At 49.9% G+C, this 22120-nt stretch overlaps 1 protein-coding gene across 1 annotated transcript in view; it reads left to right on the forward strand.

Annotated features, from left to right (window-relative positions):
- The first annotated feature begins 520 nt into the window (after positions 1–520).
- LOC135826996 (uncharacterized) overlaps positions 521–22120 on the forward strand; it is a 92056-nt gene continuing 70456 nt past the window's right edge. Inside the window, exon 1 of the mRNA XM_065339520.1 lies at positions 521–613. The gene's annotated coding sequence lies outside the window, so the exon portion shown is untranslated. The remainder of the gene's footprint in view (positions 614–22120) is intronic.

Below are 22120 nucleotides of genomic sequence, written 5' to 3' on the forward strand. Positions count from 1 at the left end.
TGCTGAGGCCGAAACCCCTGGTCGGTTTAGCTGCTCTTGCCCCGCCTCCACTGCTTCGGCTGCCATCGCTATGTGCATCTCTGTGCGTTTTTGCCGGCGTTTGCACCATGATTCTTTGTGGTTATCTTGTTAAAACAGTGTGTGTGTTTGTGTGTGTGTTTGTTTGTGTTTGTGTGTGTGTGTGTTATCCCATCACTAGTTGCCGTTTCTAACGTAGCTGTTCTTTACCATTGCTTCTGCGATGGGCAGGTCTGAGATCTGGGATCTGAGGTGTGTGTGTGTGTGTGTTTGTGTGTGTATGTGTGTGTGTGTGTGTGAGTGTGAGTGTGTGTGTGTGTGTGTGTGTGTGTGTGTGTGTGTGTGTGTGTGTGTGTGTGTGTGTGTGTGTGTGTGTGTGTGTGTGTGCATGCATGCATGAGTGTGTGTGTGTGTGCAAGGGTTCGTGTGCATCAACATGTGTATGAATGTGGGTATGTGTGTCCATGTCTTGTCTTTAATTTGCTGCTACTTCCAGGATGGTGAAACACCATTACATCGAGTAGCAGCGTTTGGTACTGTTTCCACAGCGGAATATCTTCTCACTTCTGGACATTCGTTGCAACCAAGGAATAATGTAAGTCAGATTATCGCTGATGCATGCTCGTTTTTATGAGCAGAAAGAAGAATTACGCAGTTGAATACTTTTTTGCGAGTAAACTTCCGTGCCTTCTCTTCATGTTGTGACGTACCTTTTTCCCTTACATTGTCTCCTTCCGCATCAACAAGGTAATATAGCGGCATGAGCAAATGAGAGCAAGAACAATGAATTATGTATAGGCATGATGTATATTGGTCACGTATTAATCATCGTTGTTTTTAGCTATTCTGCTTTGACCTGGTTTTATCACTACATTGCTGTCCATAATTTATTGTGAAAAAGGAGAAGGAAAAAATGTTCCGAGTTATGACTAACTGCCCACCAATGTAACCAGATCTTATACAGTCAATGAGTGCGACCATTTTTTATATTTATTTACAATGAACACAGCTCACAGGCAAAGACAAAAAAAATGCATAGTGGGAGCATAGCGATGGTAAGGCTTTTTGCCCTCAGCCAACCTGAGGTCTCGACGTCATGGGGACATAAAACACACCAAAAAGAAAGAAGAAGAAACAATTGAAACAAGGCACCGATAACAACAGATTATTGCGTAGAAAGACTCACTGCGAGCCGGAGGACTTCGTGGTCATCAGTGGGAATCTGGTCGAGGTGCACCACTGGGAGGCCGGACTTCACCCATACAGCAATGCCGCCGCCAAATGCATCCCGGTCACGTTGGATGGGAAGCGAGTATCCTGGAAATATCGTTTCAGAGGCTTGTTGTTGTTGTTTGGCTTTATTTAAAGTGGAGTTCCAAAACAGGCCTTAACCTAATGACAATGGTCCCACTGATAATAAGAAAAGAAAAATATATAATAATAAGCGGACAGACAGAACCAAGAAGAAGATACAGCTGTAGTTAGATAACTAATATGAGCACGGCAGCAGGGGAAAAAAAGTCACAAGCACGGCAACCGGGAAGAAAGGAGTGAGTGAGTGAGAGAGAGAGAGAGATAGAGAGAGAGAGAGAGAGAGAGAGAGAGAGAGAGAGAGAGATAGAGAGAGAGAGAGAGAGAGAGAGAGAGAGAGAGAGAGAGAGAGAGAGAGAGAGAGAGAGAGAGAGAGGAGAGAAAGAGGTAGTGAAGCAGATGAGGTCATCCTAGTTGACGGTACTGCCTAACAGAAAGGCCAGGCTTAGCGATTTGAAAGTGGAGCGCTTTCTTTCGAGGCGTGCTGTGTCTGGGAGCTGGTTCCACAGGATAGCTCCAGCATGGCTAATGCGCTTAGCTGAGGATGCAGTGGGGGAGACAGGAATGATGAGTAACTTGCTGCTCCCTCCTCGTGTTCGGAGAGAGGGACTACGGGTGAAAAAGCTTGCAAACAGAGTACTTGAAGATTTGTTCAGGCAGCGCCAAATGAATACAAGAATGTGCATGTGGGTGTATATGCTGAGGGTATGGGCATTCATGCGTTCAAGTAAGGGAGCCGTGTGAGTGCGAGGGGCTGCCCTGCACACCGAGCGAGCCGCACGTTTGAACAAACTATTTAGGCGCTTATCCTGATAAGACGATAAGAAAGGGGCATAGGCAGCAGATGCATAGTCAAATTCTGATAGTATAAAGGACCTGAAAAACTGAACACGGCAAGAAAAAGGCAAACATGCTGCACTTCGATTTAGTAGCCCAATCTTAGCGGCAACGCGGCGTGCAACATGGCTTGTCATGGTGTTCCAGCTCATGTCTGAGTCGAAATGTAGGCCAAGATACTTGGCCGTTTTCACAACAGGCAGCGTCTGCCCATTACGAATGACATGCAGCTCAAGTGCTTGAGATGGGGATGGGGGAATAGGCAATATCTGTGTCTTTCTTTCATTAAGAATTAAACCACGGCCCTTCAGCCAGGTGGCCAGGTGCTGAACAGCAGCTGAAAGGTGTGCAGAAACAGCTTCCGCAGACTCTCTGCTACATCGTATAGAGATGTCATCAGCAAACTGGATTGCTCCCACATTAAACGGTGATAGTTCTTCTGCTATGCCGCGGGCATAGACAATAAATAGCAGTGGGCCCAGTACCGACCCCTGGGGGACACCTGAGTAACTGGTGTACGGGAGACTTCTAGTCTGGCCAACCTGAACGTACTGTTCTCTATCAGAGAGGTAATCCACCAGCCAACAGAGTGCCGTGTCGCAGATGCCAAGTTCGAACAGATCTTGCACAAGAGTTTGATGTTTCACTTTATCGAATGCCTTTGACATATCAACAAAGGCTACACCTGTGTAGAGTCTGTTCATACGGGCCTCACAGATACCTTCCACAGCTAGCACTAGTGCGTCGGATGTAGAGTGGTGGGATCTGTAGCCGAATTGAGTTGGCGGGAATAAATTGCTCTGGACTATATATCGTGTGAGTTGCTCGTGGACTATCCTTTCCAACACTTTGGATGCAATCGATAACAAGGACACTGGTCGATGATTCTTTGGCATGCTCGGATCTCCGCCTTTGAAGAGTGGCGATATCCTAGCACTTTTCATCTGGGCAGGAAATATGCCCTCTCTCAGGGACTTGTTAAAGATCAAAGTCAGGGATGGCGCCAGTACGTCTGCATGTGCGCGGAGAAGGGCTGCAGAAATGTCATCATCACCGCTGGACTTGGCCGGATTTAAACGTTCGAGGAGCTTCCTCACTCTGGCAATAGACACTGGCGCAAAGGCTGTCAGATCAGTGCTTGAGGCGGGCCCGTAGGGAAATGAGAGATGCACTGGGCGGCTGGCGTCCTCTACTATCTCTGCAAAGGTGTTTCGGATGGCATCAACGGAACATTGAGGTGGCTGAGATTATCGATGTTTACCACTCAATTCTTTGATCGTGTGCCATGTCTGTTTGGTATTGCCAGACGCAGCTCGAAACTTGGATTGGTAGTAGGTCTCTTTCTGTTGCCTATTATAGCTGGTAGCTTCCCGCCTGGCAGCCTTGAAAGCTGAGTGGGAATGTTCTGTTCCATCACTAAGCCACCTCCTATGGAGCCGGTTGCGCTTAGTCAAGAGGTGTAATAACTGGCGGTTCATCCATGGTACTGATTTTTTTTTTCAGCTCGGCATCTCCGTGCAGTCGTATCTAGCCATGAGTCTAATGTCTTTCCCATTACCGCTGGTGTTCCTAAAGGAAGTATACTGGAGCCTACTCTTTTCTTGTTATACGTGAATGACAGTGACACTACTCTCGGAGAGGGCGTAGATCTCGCTGTCTATGCGGACGATACCACGCTGTATCAGTGTCTTGCAGTGGGCGCAGACGTGAATGAACAAAGCCGTGTTTTGCAGCATGCAGTGGATGACCTCTCCGCCTGGGGCAAAGCCTAGAAGATCTCATTTGAGCCCACCAATCCCAGACCCTCACCATCGATCACCATCGGCCACGTCGGCAGCTCCCAGCCATCTCCTTCGATGGAGTACCAGTTGTGGAGGAAGCAGAGCTCAAGCTCCTAGGAGTCCAGTTCGACACACAGTTGTCTTTCCACCAGCATTTGCGCTCTGTAGCCGTAAGTGCTCGCCAGCGGTTACACTTCCTGAACAGAGCTGTCCCCATCCTTGATGTTCGTGGAAGAGAGCGGGTCTACAAAGGCTTCGTCAGACCAGTAATGTAATAGTTCAATACTGCCCGTTGGTCTGGATGGGGGCTGCCACTACAACTCTTTGCCAGCTCGATGCAGTTCAGTTACGAGCTCTCAAGATCATCTCTCGTGAGTCATGGCTCCCAAGTCTGGCCCTCCGCCGTGCAGCTGCTGCTTACACGTACCTATTCAAGCTCCAATGTCTCCCAACTAGCTCACTATTGCGAGCAATGATCCCTGCCGTTGCACCAGAGCTGCAAGGGCATCCTCTCACTCGTCAGCAGAGCCGGATTTGCCATGAATTGCAGTTTGCCATGCCCCACAACCGTCACCCGTGCAACAGCGTGCAGCGATCATTTCCGTCTGCCATCGTTGAGGAGTGGAATCGCCTTCCTCCAGAGCTCATCACAGCACCACTTACTCTACCTTCAGGGGCGTCGGAACCGGTGCGGCAGGTGCGGCCAAAGCCGCACCAATAATTTTCGAATTTTTATTTTATTTTATTTTTATTTTATTTTTTACATTTCAACCTTGTTGGTGGCTTGTCGACTCTTGTACAGGTACCATGTTTTACATCGACAATGCGGTGTATCATCAGCATGCATATTGTTTTTATTATTCTATATGGCTTTTCAGGCCTAATTTTCAAAAAATTTCACGGGGAGGACCCCCACCCCCTCTCACACTTTCGCCGCACCAATATTAAACTCCTTCCGACGCCCCTGACCTCGCCTCCAGCAGTTCAAAGAAGGCGTTCATAAGTATCTGCGATCTGTTGACTGGCATTGGGCCTCTATGCACCTGTGATCTGTGTGTGTGTGTGTGTGTGTGTGTGTGTGTGTGTGTGTGTGTGTGTGTGTGTGCGTGTGTGTGCGTGCATGTGTGTGTGCGTGTGTGTATAGTGTGTGTGTGCATGTGTGTATAGTGTGTGTGTGTGTATATAGTACTTGTGTGTGTGTGTGTGTGTGTGTGTGTGTGTGTGTGTGTGTGTGTGTGTGTGTGTGTGTGTGTGTGTGTGTGTGTGTGTGTGTGTGTGTGTGTGTGTGTGCGTGTGTGTGCGTGCATGTGTGTGTGCGTGTGTGTATAGTGTGTGTGTGCATGTGTGTATAGTGTGTGTGTGTATATAGTACTTGTGTGTGTGTGTGTGTCTGTGTTCGATGCCAGGCAATGAGCGAAGCTGTGTATGGACCTGTTCGGCGCTCACCAGCTGCTCAGTGTGATCTGGGCTAGCCATCCCACCCAGGCTGTTGGGGCTAGTCCCCAAAAGCTACCTAAAAACTACGGAAAAACGGGAGCCTCAATACACGCAACCTACTACACTCCTTACACACACACTAGCTACAGTCTTGGCCGAGAAGTTCGTTTCTGTGATAACTGCTATGTCAACGTTATCGTTGAGCAGTGCATGCAGCCACGCTTCCAGCTTGTTGGTGAGACCTAATGCGTTGGTCACTAGCCAGCGGAGCGGCGGAGCTGCACTGATCAATGGAGGGGGGGGGGGCGCCAGCTGATGCCGTACTGTCTCTGTAAGCGCTGTCAGCACCATCAGGTGTAGGATCATCTCTCGCAGCGCTGACAGGGTGTTGTCGGTTGGGCTTCGGACGGTCTCGGTGCTCCCATGGCCGGGCATATAGAGGCCTTGACCAGAAGTCCGGAGTTATCATGTGGCATCTATACATAGCTGACACCTTTTCCGTCTGCGTAGTGTGGATGCTTTTTTCTCAACCGGCCGTTGATCCCCTTGCCTCGAACTTGGGTAGCAATGAAGCCGAGATCCTATGGCCAGCAAGCTGCTCCTCCCTTTCCTCCAACCGTGCCATTCTGTATGTCTCTTTGCCGCCTTGCTGTTTTGTGCCGTCAAAATAACGATGTATGTGTTTTGTAAAAACAGTATGATAATAAAGCGCACGCATCCGCAAAAATGTGCCGTAAAGTGTTGTTCCGCTTGATGCGCTTTGGTCTCCTTGTCGTCTTGGTCGTCCTCCTAAATGTAATACACAGTCTACTGTTGGATCATCCTCTTCCGGTGTAGATATGCCAACTTGCTTCTCCTCCTCCAAATGTGTGGGGCTGGAGTCAACCCAGAGAAATGTGAAAGTTGGAGAAAGGCCCACCCAAAAACCAACCAAACTGTGAAAGGATTTATCAGCGTCATATTTATTTATTATTATTTATTTATTACAGCATCTCATGGCACAGTGAGAACACCATGAAGCCAAGTGAGAAGACGTACTGGAGAGGACCGACTTACAATGACAATAGAAGTGATAACAAAAGTGGATGTTAGACAACGTGGAAGACTGCGTAATTAAACCAGAACTTTGAGACTAGAGAAGCTAGAGTGAGAAGCTCCATGAAGAATCATATGGAGGAGATGCAGCTGAAGGGACAATGAACTCCACCAGGCCATGAGATGGGTACTGTGATGTCACGCAAAGGAGAGATGACAGAACACTTCAGGGGACAACAAAGAAATGAGCCCAGAGTGGTACTTCATCTATCTAAAGCCATCTGTCCACGTATGCTAATTGTCGGGAGTTGTACTGTAATGACGTTTGCTCAGTACTGTCACGTGGTAGAGGTCCATTGCATTCGGTTGTGTTAGAAGCCTTGTACAAACTTAAGTTTGATCCTATGCTTTGTTTCCAGAAAGAAAATGTATTCTCTGTACAATTTGTTGATGCTATTCCTCGTCGATGTGTGAATAATGCTACACAATTTCTTCACTACGCTGTTGTTGTTATGTTGAGTCCGAAGAAGGTCAACTGACGACATCTTCTCCAGACATTACAACGGACAACAGGAACAAGTTATTGGGAACGACATTTATTATAGACGACGAGACAAGAGACCAAGACGAACAAAAGGACTACTTTGATGAAGAGTGAGAAAGCGAGATTATTGAAGAGAGTAAAATTATTGAAGAGAGAGCGAGATTATTGAAGAGAGAGAGAGATCGACTGGGAAACAAGGCAATATAAAGGGCATGGGTAGCTATGGCAAACATGGGCGCGCAAGTAGCTACCCAGGCCGATGGAACGAAAGGTGAGTATGACGTAGTGCGGGTGCATGCAGGCCGGCCAGCTTAGGAAAGGTTGTAGGTAAGATTGTACGGGAGGAGGCACCTAACATACCTCCCCTGAGAGAAAAAAACCGGACCTCGTGGAGAATAATAAGACGAAGAGAAGGATAGTGATAAAAAATGACTGAGGAAGAAAAAAACACACATATACACACTGCACGCTTGCATGGATCTCACAAAAGTGTTTACTATCATGCATTACAGTTATTGTTCCTGTACTTCTCCAAGTCTAAAGGCTAGACGTGACGAGGAACCTACTGATACTGCTTGCATGGCTAAAAATAGCGTAGTTGCACTTCTGCTAAACATTAAAAATGAGAGCGTGGCTCACCATGATAAGACCTCTAATTTACTTATGTTTTATGAAAAACACACGCGCGCGCACACACACTACAAAAAAATCACGAAATAATAATCCCGAAAATAAATCTGACGAAGAAGGAACGCATCCAAAAAGAACGAGAGAAAGGTAGCTGACCTGCATGACAAGACGAGGTGGACCTGGACGAGACCAGGTTGACATTGACGTGACGAGGTTGCATACGATAACTAGACGTGGCTGAACACGAGACAAATGCTGGGCAATAGAGGACGAGGATCTCAGGGTCGCGGGCTTCGGCAAAAGTTGGTCGCCAATGTTGAGTCCGAAGAAGGACTACTGACGACATCTTCTCCAGATATTACAACGGACAACGGGAACAAGTTATTGGAAACGACATTCATTATAGACGACGAGACAAGAGACCAAGACGAACAAAACGACTACATTGAAGAGTGAGAAAGCGAGATTATTGAAGAGAGCGAGATTATTGAAGAGAGCGAGATTATTGAAGAGAGAGAGATCGACTGAGAAACAACGCAATATAATTGGCCTGGGTAGCTATGGCAAACATGGGCGCGCAAGTAGCTACCCAGGCCGATGGAATGAAAGGTGAGTATGACGTAGTACGGGTGCATGCAGGCCGGCCAGCTTAGGAAAGGTTGTAGGTAAGATTGAACGGGAGGAGGCATCTAACAGTTATATTATATCTCCTTCTAAAACTTGACATATTTCTACCCTGTCACGAGAGTTGTATCTCAGTACATTTACGCTATACGTTGTACTTCAAAGTAGTATTTTTCATTTCATCCATTCCCTATATAATCCTGCACAGAAAGGGAAGAAAAAGGCTTGATACCTCATGTGAAATGTCTTCTGGAATGGATGGGTTAATTGCGCAGATGTACGCGAACTTGGCTTTGTTTTAGAAAAAAAGAGAAAAAGGACACATCAAATTAATGACCTCTTAAGCGTCATCGAAATTGTCATCGAAATTGTTGCAGTTTGACTTTTGATATAAACGGGGTATATAATCACCAGCAGCCGTACCACAGTTAAGGAATCAGACATAGACGGCAGTCATCAGTATAGGGTGACAGCAAAGTGTTGTTTTTTCACGGCTGAGTGTAACGAAAGAGTTTTTTTTTTTTTTTTTTTTTTTTTTACTATATTCACATAACCAGCTCGAAAAGAATAAGGAAAGACAATGGTACGGAGACTAGGACAAACGTGACAACTAATGAGCAGGCGCTACACCGAGACGCAGCAGTGATGGTGGGGCATTGATGACTCTGCCGACCTGAGGTCTCGGCGTCACGGCCAAAAACACGCACCAAAAACAATGAAAAAAGAAGAAGATAGAGCTGTACAGGTGAGAAAGATGCAAAAACCCAAGGCTTAACACGAGCGATTGTGGGGGAGAAACTGTCTTAGCATCATACTATTCATAGGGAATCGACTGCCCAGAGCCAGTTTGTGCTGCGAAGATGGCGGTAAACATTCGTTTTGAATGATTGCATTCTCTTGCTGTGGGGAGGCTGGGATAGGAGAGCGGCAGGGAGGGAGTTCCAATCGCTGATGCTGCAGTGTGGGAACGAGCGCTTCAGTGCCAGCGGGGCAGATGCAGGCAGCTGGTGTTGGAGCTGGTGGTCATGGCCACTGACAGCACCGTGCTCGCTGCGAGTTCTGGGGTTGGTAGAGATGATGTGGCGCGGTGGCAACACAGAGAGTAGCTGCGGAGGACCAGGCAAGTAGTGCAGCTTGTACAGGCAGGCAAGCGAGGCAACAGTGCGGCGAATGGCCAGGCTGGGTAGGTGTGCCCCAGGGCCGATAGCATGAAGCGCACGGCGCTGAACATTGTTCAGACGCTGGAGGTGACTCTGCGCAGCTCCCATCCATACAAGAGGCGCATACTCCATGACCGGTCGTACGAACGCCTTGTATACGGTCGTCCGGCCGGCGGGGGTGAGTATGTGGGCGGCTCTGTTTAGGACCCCAAGCCGTTGGCGTGCGCGGGTGGCTACGGAGCGTAGGTCATCGCTGAAGGTCAACTTTGCGTCCACCTTCACACCAAGGAGGGTGATGGTGGTTGTCTCGGGCACCAGTGTGCCACCAAACAGGAGTGGGGGGAGATCTAAGCCGGTGCGTCTGAGGGTGGCTGTCATGGCCTGGGATTTGGTCGGTTCAAACATCACTTTCCATGTACGACCCCACTCGTGCAGTCGGTCAACGGACACCTGCAGTGACTGCGCGGCTACTGTTGGGGTCTGCTGGGAGGTGACTAAGCTGTACAAAGTTGTATGTGCTCTGCTGCTCTTCCACTGCGCAACTCTCCCCCACCTGCCATCGTGGTCTTGTATTCCTCGTATAGTCTGTTGACGTCCAGAGATCTAAGTGATAAATTATGCCGTCTACTCGCAGCCAATGAACCGCGGCTCCTGTAGCTCATCCTGAGCCTGCCAGGACCGCCAGACGACGCCCAACCGCCACCTCCGCCACCTCACCTGCCCCACCAACACCAAGCTCGGCAGGTGAGGAGATGCCGTCGTGGTTCGCCTCCGCATTTACCAACCTGTCATCACAAATCAAGGGAGTGCAGGAGGAGGCCATGGCGGCCCGCGCTGAGGTGGCAAACTCAAAGCAGCGCAGTCCCTAACAAGCCAACTAAACCAGGCCCCAAAGCCGAAACTCAAGTCACCAGGGCTGCAGGCCCAGTTCGCCACCAATGATACTGTGTTCCAAAAGGTGGATGCCGCCATATCGGTGCTCCCGGACTCCGCACCCGAGGCCAAGGAACTCCTGACGCAGGGTAAGCACGAAATCTGCAAAAGGCAGAAGCAACTGAAAATAGCAGATTCGTTCGACTGGGAGACTGTGAGAGTCTATGAGGAGGGCAGGGTGGGTGACAGTCTCGCTGACGACAAAATGATGATGGACCCGGCCTCCACTGCTCGTCGACTCAGGCAACTGCAGCCCAGGGAGCGTTTCCAACCTGAGACTGAGAGGCCATACCAAGAAGAAATGTTCGTGCCCCCAGTTTTGGCAACAACTTTCAATTTGAGCGGAGGCCATCGGGCCACGGACCGTTTGCCAACGGTGGCCGAACCCCTGGAAGCGGCCCACGTTGCTGGAACTGCCAACAGTTGGGTCACGTCAGCAGGCATTGCCCCCAGTTAGGCTGAGGCAGTAGTCGCCAACCACACTGGACTCAGCAACCACAACCCACTGCCGGAGCTCGTCCTGGAATGGACAGAGCATGAGTGCCCGGACCCGCTGGAGTCTGACGAGATAAGTGATGTGACAATAACGTTCATGGGCGGTTATTACACTGCATTGCACTTTGGGAAAATATTGATTTTGTTTTACGTATTATTCGATATGGCTATTTTTTATGTTTTGTCTCCCCCCCCCCCCCCCCCCCACCCCAGTTCCGGGCATGTAACCTAAAGTCTTCTAATGATCATTCCAGTTTTGTGTCTGACCAAATCCGTATGCTGTTACGTTCGGGGGCAGTCGAGATGGTGGAGGAAAATGCTACCCATGTAATTAGTCCGTTGGGTGTGGTTCCCAAGGGCAACGGAAATTTGAGGCTGATTATAGACCTCCGCTTCCTCAATAAGCATTTCGCAAACTCCCATGTTAAAGTTGAGGACCTGAGACTCATCCCGAACCTGTTCGATCCGGGTTGTTTCCTGTTCACTTTTGATCTGAAGGATGGCTACCATCACATCTCTATTGCCCCAGAACATAAGACGTTCCTAGGTTTTCAATGGCAGTTCCAGGGCAGGCCCGGTTTTTTGTGTTTGCCGCACTTCTGTTTGGCCTTAAGCCCGCCCAATTTGTGTTCACAAAAGTGCTGCGGCCTTTGGTCACCCATTTGCGTGACCAAGGCATACGTATTTTCCTGTATCTGGATGACGGAACTGGAGCCGCAAACTCCGCAGAGGGGACGCAGCGGGTCGCCCAACTTGTGAGGTCAGATTTGGAAAAATCCTGTCTTGTCAAGCAAAAGAGTAATTTTCAACCCCAGCAGGTGGCCTCGGCCTTGGGTCATGTCCTGGACACAGCCAACAACAGCATTCATGTCACCCCAAACCGCGTATCCAAGTTTAAACTGCTGCTAGCTGAGATTATGTCTTACCCCACTGTGGTCCCCGCACGCTTGCTTGCTAAACTAACAGGGTCGCTCAGCTCTATGTGACTTGCTCTGGGCTGCGTGGTGCGCTTGCAGACAAGAAGCTTGCACGCATGTCCGGGCCCAACCCTAGTGTTGTGAACCCTCTAAGATTCTCTAAATTGTCAGGATCGTACGACCACACGGCACGAGGACAACTCTTTTCCTTTACACAGTATATTTCACTTCATCGAATAATTAACAATGAACACTAATAACACCAGCTATTTATAGCATGCAAAAAACAGCATACATGCAAAAACATACGCATATAAAACGGGACATAACAGCGTATACAGCAAAACGCACACAGCGCATATAGCGTATGCCATGCAGCAACATCAGCGGTACGGCGGAGTCGAAATACAACATTGCATCGAGTACAATGCCATAAGCGCGAAGGCCTTTCCCACTTGAGAACTGGTGGTTTGCAACATTCTCCCCACCAAAGGGCTTCTCAACGCCGTACAACAATGCACACAAGTCAAAAACGATCCGGGGCTCTGACTACGTGCCCAGAATGCGTCATCTCCTGCTGCCGTGGTGGTGGTAACGGTGCTGACGGTTCATACGCTGGCTGCTGAGGGACGATAGCCGGTTGAGCGGCATCGGCAAGCCCAGGAGCCACGTCCTGTGACGATACTTCTAATGGCACTAACCTTTGGATCGGCCTCAACAGGGTACTGGTACTCAACTTAACCTTGGCAACACGACGCTTACCATCTCGACCAGGGAATAACTCGTTGATCCGTCCCAAACGCCAGAACTGTTTGCGCTTGGTATCATCGAGAACAAAAACAACATCACCCACAGCTAAAGGGCGCGACATGGTCTGTTGGTGCTTGTTCAGCTGACTTAGGTACTCCACCTCCCAGCGATTCTTGACATGCTTCAGTGTCATGACCGAGGTAACGCAATCTCAATGACATCTGCGTAGCGTCCAGGGTACCTGCTGGCTTCTCTGACGACATCCAGATGTTACCCATCATCATTGCAGGGGTTACTGGGGGCTCATCCAGGCTATCAGACACATAAGTTAGCGGACGACTATTCACCATTGCTTCAACCTCATACTAGAGGTTCTCAAGCTCCTGGACCTTCAGAAACGCTGTTCCCATTACCTTTTTCAAGGCACTCTTCACTGTACCAACCATTCGCTCATAGAAGCCTCCATGCCATGGTGCAGCTGGAGGATTGAACATCCATGGCACACTCAGTTTGTCAGATGCCGCCTTGAATGTAGTAGCGTTGTCAGACCTGATCCGAGAGGGCAAACTACGTCTCGCGACAAACTTCCGAAATGCTATCAAGAATGACTCAGGACTTAAACTATCGACCACCTCCAAGTGAACTGCTCTGGTGGTGGCACACACAAACAATGCTATCCATACCTTCGGAGATGACTCACCACGGCGCACGTACAACGGACCAGCATAGTCGATGCCGGTAGTTGCGAACGGCCGGCAGGGCACACTTCTGAGGCAGCCTTAGCCTTGTAGCGGCGGCATGTAACACATCGCTGAGTGATGTTGCGTAGCGCTCGTCGACCGCCGATAATCCAGAATTTCTGACGGATGAACGACAAGAATCCTTCTACACCTTGGTGCATCCTTTCAACATGCATTTTCTCCAACAGCAACTCGGTCAGATGATGTTTGCCTAACAGGACTGGGTGCTTGGCTCCATACGCCAACTCGCTGTGCTGAAGTCGTCCCCCGTCTCTGAGCACTCCATGCTCATCCAGAAACGGTGCAAGCTGATACACCTTCGACCCAGGCTTCACTGGTTGACCTTGCTTGATCAGCTCAAGATCCTCAGCGAAACATTCGGCTTGAACGATGCGGTACAATACGTTGTCTGCTGCAAAATAGAGTTCAGCACGAGGCTCAGTGTGCTTCCACTGCAACATCCGAGTCACCATGCCCTGTGCCCTCGACCACTTACTGAATCCGAGCCACCATTCCTTATCAGATTCTCGACTACAGGTGGTGGCTGACACTCGTACTTCTACACTGGACTCATCTGTAGCTGCGGTTGAGGATGCGGTGGACCAGTCATTGGGCTCCGTGATCCAGGTTGGTCCGCCCCTCCAGAACGGACTACGGATCTGCTGTGCACTACTCCCACGCGACGGTAAATCTGCTGGGTTGTGAAAGCCCGGGCAATGGTTCCACACAATGCCGACCTTCTTCGATATCTCTTGGACTTGACTGACGCGGTTAGCCACAAATGTTTTCCATTTATACGATGGATTACTGATCCAATGAACGGTAGTGAGACTGTCAGTCCAGCCTTAGACTTGCGTGATGGTCACACGCAGCTCCTTCACCACAAACTCAGCGAGCCGCTAGACATACTGCTTGTAACTCAAGGAGGGCTAACGTTGGCGGAGACACGGGTGCCACTTTGGCCATGGCAAATACCAAGTGCGACTGTCCATTGACGACTGCATACAAACAACATCCAAACGCTTTCTCACTGGCATCCGCGAAGGCATGAAGCGCAATCGGCATGTCAAGATTGCAGCAAATCCAATGTGGTATGTCAATGCTCACCACTTCGGCCAACTTTCCCCACCATTGCGCACATGCGGCTGCGATGCCATCAAGCAACTTATCATCCCAGTCGCCTCCGACTTTCCAGGCTTGCTGTAGCAGTATCTTTCCCGGCACAACTGCCGGTGCGGCTAGACCTAGCGGATCAAACACTGACGCAACACACACTTGAGGAGGGATCGCCGGGTCCAAACAGACGGCCTATCGGACTCGCCTAGCACTGCTATGCTGAGCAAGTCGTCACTGGTTTTCCATTTCAGACCGAGGACTTTATCTGCGGCCTCTTGATCGCACAGTATTTCGTTGTCTCGCCACTTGCGCAACTCCATGCCAGCATCTGTAAGCACACGCACGCTGAACTCTTGCATCTCCTTGGCTTCCGAGGCATTTGAGATACTAGAGACCAAATCGTCAACGTAGAAACTCGTGAGCAAGAGATCAATACGGTCTCGCTCTTTGGGTGCAGACAACACCCGTAGCTCCTTCAAGTGATGCTGAATCACCACAGGAAGCATGTATGGCGAGCAGTTTACGCCAAATGGCAGTTTCGTTAGCCTCCAGGTTAACAGTTCATCGCTGTCGCTTCGACCGGGCCACAAGAAACGCAGGTACGGACGGTCTTCGGGATTAACCGCGACCATGAAGAAAGCCTTGCGGATGTCCGCTTGCAGCGCGCTCTTATATTCACGGAACCTTAATAGCATACCTGCGAGACTCGGCAATAGCGACGGTCCAGGGTCAACCATGTCGTTCAACGACTTGCCATCTGGAGCCGTCGCCGAGGCATTGAACATCACTCTTAACTTCGAGGTTGCAGCGTGCTCGCAGAATACACCATGATGAGGTACATAGTACCCGGCATTGCTCTCACATGGCTCCAGCTCAATAGGGCTTGAAAGTGCTACGTCACAGCATAGCAACAATTTCCAAAATTCAAAAACTGGATCCACTTGGATCCAGTTTTTGTATGGATCCAAGCACATTTCAAGCGGTCTTACCCACAGCATGGTGATGTAGCCAGTGAAACTGACTGATTTTGCTACTGGGGGCGGGGTTACAACTGGTGGCGAATTAAAAGTCACACCTGCATGCGACATGAGTGGGTTGCTATGCACCCACATACTTAGGCAATAGCAAAGTCACACCTTAGTGGATCCAAAAATAGAAATCTAATGTCAACTTACTACTCCCTGGCCGTTTTGACGTCATCACTTTCAAGCCCTATTGCTCCAAGCTCGCGGTACTCCCTGATCCGCACATCATCATAGAGCGCACGCTTCCCATTCCTCTTCAGCTTTTCAAGAAGCCGCGTTGCCATGACTCTAGCTTGAGCATAGTTATCCGTTGGGCGACGCTGATTTCGCCAAAAGAGACCCATTCGGTACCCGCTGCCCGGGCGACATAGCGGGAAAGATGGCAGGTGCTGATGTTGTTCTGGAGGTTCATCCAACTGCCATAGTTTGTCGATGTGGGCTGTGACACATGACACGGTCACCGCCTGACTGTTTCGACTTGGTGCAGATGCTGGACCAGATAATACACTACCTATCTCTGTGTTCCACACCGTCTCACCATTAACGTCCTTCTTGCTGTGCAGTACCGCGTTGATATAGTCTGCACCAATCAGTATGTGTATTTCGTCTGATGTCCCTTGTTGAGGCTTGTCACTCAGCTCTACTTCCCAACTGTGCCACTGCGCAATGGTCTGCGGACTTGCGCACTTCAGGTCCAGCTCTAGCGTTGGTTTCACGAATGCCCGTACCCGAATGGTAGCAGAGCTACCCTGGATCGTGATGGCGTACTTATCCATGCGCTGTTGGGTTGGTTCCGCGCCGAACGGCTTCACCTCTACATTTTTAACCCCAACGTGTTCTGCATCGATTGCTGACACCAACGCTGCAGTCACGAATGACGCCTCAGCACCCGATTCCAGGAACACGCGAACCTTCGCGTTTCGAGTTCTTCCCTCAACTCGTGCCACTCCGGTCATCAGCCGCACACTTGGCGAGTGTAGACAGCACGATCCAACATTCTTCTTCGTTACTATCTCAGTCGGTTTCTCCCGGCTGTAACATGCTCTATCCAACACATCATGTATTAGCAGGTGGGGTTTCCTCTGGCATTTCATGCATCTCGAGCCTGACCGACATTCTCTGGCCATATGGCCATACTTAAGGCAGTTCCAGCAGAGTCTCTCTCGCTGCAGAAAAGCCTTTCTCCCTTCCTGTGGCAGCGTCTTTAGCTGCTTCTCTGCATCTGCGACCAATATCGCCATGCACTGTGCCGACGCCGTGGGCCTTGGCACGGATCGTTCTACTGGCTTCCTGGCAGTCTCACCCTGTCGTCCGTGCGCGACCTGATAAGACGCGCCGTGCTCCTGTACCTGGCGCAGAGACATCCCGTAGCACTGCCGTTCGACCAGGTACGTCTTCATCTCAGGTCCGCATTGCTCCAAGATTACCTGCTTTACCATTGCTTGCAGCACCGGGGACATTTTACCTATATCGGCGCTTTACTTGGTGTCCACCTCGCCATCTTCTGTCATAGCGAGTGTGGCCCACACCTCTACCTCTCGGCAAACACGGACAACGTATTGGTGAAATGACTCATCTGACCGCTGCTTGACTGTCAGCAATGTCTTCCACGCTTTATCCGGAATCTTTCCGAGCAAGGCAAGCAACTCTCGCTTTGCTTCCTCGTAATTATTGCATCCAATACATATCCTCTCCGCTTTGTTACCCGCTAGCGCGATGCGCAGTCGCAGCAGCCATTCGCTTTCTTCGAACTTGTTCTTGGAACAGATGTCCTCGAACAGGTCAAGATAACGCTCCAATGGCTGCGTTCCATCATATGAGGGGATTTTCATCAACGGTTGACGCCCACCGCTGTGACTGGGAGCTTCCTCTGTACCTCCCATCGCGGCTTTACCATCACCCTCATACGCATTGGCGATGCGGTCGTTAATCTCCTTTAGTGTTTTGTCAAACTCGGTGAGGAGCGCCTCCTCTCGCCGTCTGGCACTGCGCTCCTCACGCTCCGCGTACTGTTGGAGCCTCTGCTCCACATGTACCTTCAACAACTCGCCTTCTAATCCTAACCGCTCTCCATTGTCGATAAAGCTGGCTTCCAAATTGTTCCATACTTCTTCTGCCATGCTCGCTCCTAACAGTTATCCTGGCGTGGTCGCCAAATGTTGTGAACCCTCTAAGATTCTCTAAATTTTCAGGATCGTACGACCACACGGCACGAGGACAACTCTTTTCCTTTACACAGTATATTTCACTTCATGGAATAATTAACAATGAACACTAATAACACCAGCTATTTATAGCATGCAAAACAGCGTACATGCAAAAACATACGCATATAAAACGGGACATAACAGCGTATACAGCAAAACGCAAACAGCGCATATAGCGTATGCCATGCAGCAACATCAGCGGTACGGCGGAGTCGAAATACAACATTGCAACGAATACAATGCCATAAGCGCGAAGGCCTTTCCCACTTGAGAACTGGTGGTTTGAAACACCTAGAAGAAGGCTGGGAGATAGCCATCCCACTTGAGCATGCTGCCAAGGCTGAATTAAGTTTTTTTGCAATCTGAATTTGATCATTTTCAGGGGAGACCCATCTGGCCTGCTGGGCCCCGCACGCTGCAATTGGTATTCACGGATGCTAGTGACTCCGGGTGGGGTGGTTTCAGCCTGATGAATGGGGTTGAAATTGCAAGGGGCGAGTGGCCCTGGACCATGTCAGCCGCACACACCAGCTCCATATTGAGGAAGCTGCTTGCTGCCCGCTTTGCCCTAATCTCTTTAGTGTCTCGATTGTCTGGCCAAGCAATTGGTCTTAACACCGACAACCAGAACGTGGTGTACATTTTGTGTAACGGTAGCCGTAACCCAACGCTGCACCAAGAAGCTGTTGACATTTTCCGTTTCTGTCAATGTGAACACATTGAACTGTTTGCACAGTGGATCCCACGGGGTGAAAATACCACGGCTGACTATCTCTCACGGATTCTAGACATGGATGACTGGGCTATTTCGGCCGTATTGTTTGTTTATTTTGATAAGAAGTGGGGCCCCCATACTGTTGATAGATTTGCGAGTCATTTGTCCCATCAACTCCCTACTTTCAACTCCCTTTGGTGGTCCCCAGGTTCGTCCGGTGTTGACTGTTTTCACATGGGAGGGTGAAAGCAATTGGTGTCTCCCCCCCCCCCCCCACCCCGCTTGTTAAGCAAATTGTTTCATTTCCTCAGAGCTATACCATGTCATGCCACTGTTGTTTTACCTCACTGGCCATCCACACCATGGTGGCCGTTCTAGCGCCCAAGTGGGCTTGCAACACCGTTCACCGTTACCCGAGAAACCTTTCAGCCCGGTTTCGGCTCATTTCGGCACATCGTTTTGGGCCGGAACCACCACCATTCCGGTTTCATGCAGTCCGTTTTTGTTCTCTCAGAAACTGTGTTCATTAAGGGTCTTGCCACACGGCCTCAGTTAGAAGTTTTGGTTACCTCCCCTGTGCTGTCAGTCGCCCGCCATGAGGTTGCCTATATTGTTGTTTCAGTGTTTTTTCTTGCGCTTGCTGCCTATGCTGTTATGTTCCTGCGCTTTTTTAGTATAGGACATTTTTCTGCGTGAATAGCCTATTCAATGAACTTACACATACCCATGTGGATTGAGACACCCGAGGGGCAGGGACGACGAGGGAGGGAAAAGCTGGATGGGCGGTAAATGTCACGTGAACCCTCTGGTTCTCTTTTAAAAGTATCAGGAACGAACGACCCCACACGGCACACGGCACACGGCACGAGGACAACTATTTATTCTCAACAGTATATTTCACTACTATCGACTAACAACAATGAACAATGAATGAATGAATGTAACAACTGAATAACTAACACTAAAACCACCAGGTAGTTATAGCGTGAAAATGACAGCGTATATGAGAAAAGCATACACATACAACATACAACTACAGCGCACACAGCAAACCGCACATAGCGCATGTAGCGTATACTACGTTGTAAACATCAGCGGTACGGCAGAGTCGGGATACAACTGCATTGACACGAACACATTGTCACAAGCGAGAAGGCCTTTCACTCTCGAGAACTTGTAGTTTCACAACATTCTCCCCACCAAAGGGCTTCTCACCGCCGTACAACAACTCACAAGTCAAACGATTTGGGGCTTACTACGCGTCATCTGCTGCTGTGGTGGTGGCCATGGTAGAATATCACTAATGCCCACCAATTCAGAAAACTCGACATCGCGAAGCTTGCCGCTGTGGACTGTCGCACACGACACTGTCACCGATCCACTTCGACATGGGGCAGACGCTGGACCAGACAACACACAACCGAGAAAGTCATAAAGCTCGACGATGTGGGCTGTCACACACGACATGGTCACCGGTACACTGCTTCGACCCGGGGCGTGCGCGGAATCCGAGGACACACATCGGATCTCTGTGTTCCACACAGTCTCGCCGTTGACCTCTTCCGTGCTAACCAGTATCGCCCTTCTCATTTCCTTAGCTTCTACGCCTTGCGCTTCTACGTCTTGCGCTTCTACGTCTTGCGCCAGTGCGTCTTGCGCCTGTACGTCTTGCGCTTCTACGTCCTGCGCTTTTACGTCTTGCGCCTCTACGTCTTGCGCCTCTACGTCTTGCGGGTCTAACTCTTGCGCCTCTAACTCTTGTGCCTCTAACTCTTGCGCCTCTAACTCTTGCGCCTCTAACTCTTGCGCCTCTAACTCTTGCGCCTCTAACTCTTGCACCTCTACGTTCTGCGCCTCTACGTCTTGCGCCTCTACGTCTTGCGCCTCTACGTCTTGCGCGTCTACGTCTTGCGCGTCTACGTCGTTCGGCAGAGACTCCAGCTGCTTCTGAGCGTCTCCGACCGATGTCGCCATGCACTGTACCGATGCAGTGTGCCTTGGATCTGATCCTCCCACTGGCTTCAAATACTCCTCTGACCGCTGCTTGTCTGTAAGCAAAGTCTTCAACGCCTTGTCCGGCGTCCTTTCGCGTGAGGCAAGCAAATCTCGCTTTGCTCCCTCATATTTACTGCTGGCGATGCGCTCGTCAATCTTCTTGAGCTTTTCGTTAAACTCTGTGCGGAGCGCACCCTCTTGCCGTCTAGCACTGCGCTCTTCAAACTCCTCGCTCTGTCGGAGCCTCTTCTCCACGTATTCTCTCAACCTATCGCCTTCAAATCCATACCGAAGTCCGTTAGCGATAAAGCTGGCTTCAATGATCCATAGTTCCTGTGCCATGCTCGCTTCGTATCCTGGCGTGGTCGCTAAATGTTGTGAACCCTCTGGTTCTCTTAAGTATCAGGAACGAACGACCCCACACGGCACGAGGACAACTATTTATTCTCAACAGTATATTTCACTTCCATCGACTAACAACAATGAACAATGAATGAATGAATGTAACAACTGAATAACTAACACTAAAACCGCCAGGTAGTTATAGCGTGAAAATGACAGCGTATATGAGAAAAGCATACACATACAACATACAACTACAGCGCACACAGCAAACCGCACATAGCGCATGTAGCGTATACTACGTTGTAAACATCAGCGACACGGCAGAGTCGGGATACAACTGCATTGACACGAACACATTGTCACAAGCGAGAAGGCCTTTCACTCTCGAGAACTTGTAGTTTCACAACAGTAATGTCACGTGGCAGAGGTCCATTGCATTCGGCTGTGTTAGAATCGTTGTATATACATAAGTTAATATTCTACTCCCCATGCTAGAGTATAGAGTAGACACATACGCGTGCAGGACGCGACACACCAAAAGACAAGAGAGATAGTGTGTTTGAAAGAATGGGAATGTCGGGCAGAGTAGCTGGCCTCAATTGCGTGCGCGTTAACGAATCGTGTGTTTCAAAATATGTGGAGTGTAGTGTAAGAGTAAGAAATGCTATGAGGATGGTGGGTCAGAATTTGAAAGCTGACTGCAGGCAAGGAAACTGGAAAGACAGCAAGCTCTGTTGTGCGCACAGGAAATCTGCTCATTCCCAGAGCGTGGGCATGTGATGTCTATGATACACAGCAGTATCTAGAGAGCGCACCAAAAGACAAGAGAGTGAGTTTGGAAGAATGGGAATGTCGGGCAGAGAGCTGGCCTCAATTGAGTGCGCGCTAACGAATCGTGTGGTCGGCCGACCGAGGGCAGGAGCTGTATATGACCATGTGGGTCGGCCTGCGCTGAGCAGGAGCAGTTTGTGACCCATGCGAGTTGGTGGGTCGGCCTGCGTTGAGCAGGAGCGGTTTATGACCCATGCGAGTTTAATAGTTGTGTGCGAGAGGCCAGTTAAGGAGGAGTGCCCATGCCGACATGTCCTGAAGGCATCCATCTTGTTCCGGGACAGGGCATCAGCGATGGTATTGGAAATGCCTGGCAGGTGCGATGCTCGGATTAGGAAATTGTGCATCACACAGATTGAGTACAGGGTGAGGATGAGTGCCATGACTGCAGGAGACCGGCTCGTGCCCGTCTTCAGGCACTCCATGGCAGCTTGGTTGTCGCGCTGAAACTCCACACGCAGCCGCAGCCACTCGATCCCCCATGTGGCGCAGGCCGCGACAATGGCAAAGAGCTCCTTGTAGGTAATGCTTAGTTCCAGTTGCTGCGAAGACCCGTCACGTCTGAACCAGCGACCATTGAAGAAGGCTCCAAATCCAATGGTGCCACTTGCGTCGGTTTGCAACTGGAGGTAATCCACTTCAGTAGCAGGAACAATGACTTTCCGTTCCATGGT

The sequence above is a fragment of the Sycon ciliatum genome, chromosome 11 (genome assembly GCF_964019385.1).
Source record: "Sycon ciliatum chromosome 11, ocSycCili1.1, whole genome shotgun sequence".
NCBI lineage: Eukaryota > Metazoa > Porifera > Calcarea > Leucosolenida > Sycettidae > Sycon > Sycon ciliatum.